Source organism: Gossypium hirsutum, chromosome D04 (assembly GCF_007990345.1).
Source record: "Gossypium hirsutum isolate 1008001.06 chromosome D04, Gossypium_hirsutum_v2.1, whole genome shotgun sequence".
Classification (NCBI taxonomy): domain Eukaryota; kingdom Viridiplantae; phylum Streptophyta; class Magnoliopsida; order Malvales; family Malvaceae; genus Gossypium; species Gossypium hirsutum.
The window spans coordinates 13318284-13321281 of record NC_053440.1 but is presented as its reverse complement, the minus strand read 5'-3'; positions in this window follow the sequence as shown (position 1 = coordinate 13321281).

Genomic DNA, 2998 nt, shown 5'->3' with positions numbered 1-2998 from the left:
ATTCGAGCCTCTCCTGTATTGGGTCCAATTATATGTGCTTCTTAAACATTTAACTCAACATTTTATAATTTAATTCAACCTATTACATGTTTTCCTATTTCTCAAAATAAACATCTGTCTCGAGATAATTCGATTGATGTGCAAGTATTCATAATCGTTGACAACTAATAAAGTAGTGAGTAAGAGTTATCATCTCCACAGGGACTGTTTATGCGAATCAAATATAGAAAAAATAATTATTAAGAAAATTGGTTGATGATGAAAATAAATTAAAGTTGTAATACCCAATTTTAGCTCGGGCTCACAAAAAAATAATAAACCTAAAATAATAAAACAAAGTCTAAGTCCAGTACAAAATTATATCATTTGGCCCGATCGGAATGGCCCATTACTTGAAAAGGTTAAAGGTCCATCTACAAGTTTGACACATATGGAAACATAATCTTCAAGGATATGCAATCTTAGATATGATATGCAATCTTAAAAGATATGATTTTGTAATATTAGAGATTTAATTTGTAGATATCCTTTAATCTTAGTCGTTGATGTAATTAATCGGTACCATTGGATTTGGGAAGGCTCAACTATAAATATAGGCCTCTCCCTTCATTGTAAAAGATTGGAGTTGGGAGTAATAATAATTATTAAGAATATTCACTCAAATTTCTCTCTCTCTTGCGTTCTTATTTTCTGTGGCTTGTTCTCATTTTGTTAATTTGTGTATAATTTATTTATTGATTTGTATATTGTTGATTTCAAATCTCTTTTTCCCTTATTATTCATTTTTAAATTCATTATTTTTAAATTTGTTCACATTTTATTTTGCCTTATATATTTTTTATTTTAAATTCATTGGTCTTTAATTATTGATGCTATTTAATCATCTATTTGTTATTTTAGTTTTTTTATTATTAAATTAATTATTTTAATATTATTAACACTATTATGCGGCATCATTAATCTTGTATCATTATTATTTACTTCTTTATGCTTTAAATTTCAAATTTTGTTATATATATGCATGTATACATACATACGTTTTATAATATATACATATACGTACACATTTTTTAATTTTTATAAATATATATGTACACATACTTTTATATATTTTATATGTTTCATAATTTTATATACATACTTATATATATATTTTACATATTAAAATATGTATATTTATATTTATTTTTTTATTTTTATTATAATTCACACACATATATATTTTTCTTATATGTACATATATATTTTTATATTTTATAATTTTTATCTATTTTCTTTGTTATTATTATTGCTTTACTTGATGTTTATTTATTTATTTATTCACATGACCATTATTATCATTATTATATTCTTTAAATGTTTCGGTTTTATTTGTTTATTTACTTGATATTGTGTATACATGATTGATTTGTTTTTTATTTATCTTTTCATTATTATTATTATTATTATTGTTCTTGATCATGCTATTTATATTTACATTATCACAATTGTTACTCCATTATATAATTGTTACCTAAATTCGTATAAAGAGAAAATTTTGAAAAATAAAGACAATACTCGATATTTGGAATCTTCGAGAGGATTGAGCCCTAACGTATTGGGTTCCAACTCTTTTGTTAATTTGAATAATCGAGAATACTCTTTAATCAAAACATAAATAAAAAGCTCATTATCAAGAATTCAATACGTTGTGTCCTAACGCATTGGATAGGACACGTTGTTTTCTCGAGATGATGATTTTTTCTAAAAATAATAAAGGTAATATTCAATGTTTAGAATTTTGAGAAATTGTGCCCTAACGTATTGGGCTGCGATTTCTTCATCTGACTTAAACAATTGAATATCCTTTTAAATTTTATTGAACGAGTTTTTTTGGATAAGCTCGTTTTTTAGGAAGTGAAATATTATGCCCTAACTCATTGGGTGTGACATTTTCTCTTTTCGAAATGAGAGGGTCTTATCGTATAACTTGTTTTATATAAGTTTTAAAAACAAAAACAAAAGATCGTATTTTAAATCTCTTCAAAGTTTTCAATTTTCGACATTACGACATTAATTAATTAACTAGGTATCAATTTTTGGGCGTTACGAGGGTGCTAATCCTTCCTTGTACGTAACCGACTCCCTAACCCGTTTTTTTGAATTTCGTAGACCAAAATCATTGTTTTAATAAAGTCAAATTGCTTACTAAAATAACCACTTTTTGAGGTGACCCGATCACACCTAAATAAAAGGATCGGTGGCGACTCCCATTTTCATTTTTTTTAAAAATCCAAGTTGACCCCATTTTTCAAAATAAAAATGGTGTCAATAGCTTGGCGACTCCGCTGTGGAAATTTAGAGAGTCAAGCCACAAAATTAATTGTTTTTTGTCTTATTGTCGAAAATTGAAAATTTGATTTGAAAAATTACGATCCTCTCTTTGCACTTGTTTGTATGATTACTGTAAATCGAGTTTTATATCTTGGCATCATATTGCATAAAGACTGTTTAGTCTTACCCTTTTAAGTGGGAGTGAGAAGCTACTCCTTCGTGAGGTTTTCACCTCCGTGCAGGATAGTGGATCACTTTCGGGATACATCCGTACCTATGTCTTAGTGAGATCTTCATCTCCGTACAGCCATAGGGAAATGTATTCCCCTGAACCAAACTCAATCTGTATGAGCCTATAGTGGGTGAGGATCGAGGAAGCTGCTGGTTCGGGTACCTTGACTTTAGAGCCAAACCGCATGTAGAAGACTTTAGGAACCCATCCTTGGTAGAGCCACTCCAAACCCCTAGTACTTACCCGACTAGGTATTCTTTTTGTTTGCTTTTGTTTTGTACTAACCCGTTTTTATTTTGTTTTGATTATGATTGCATTGCATTTGCATCTCAGAAAAGAGATGTTGATTCAAGTTCAATTACTAACTTAGAAAGCTTGTCATGGAATACGAATTTCTTGATAAAGTGGAAAATAATACGGCTTCCTAAATATATTCTGAGAAACACAAGAAGG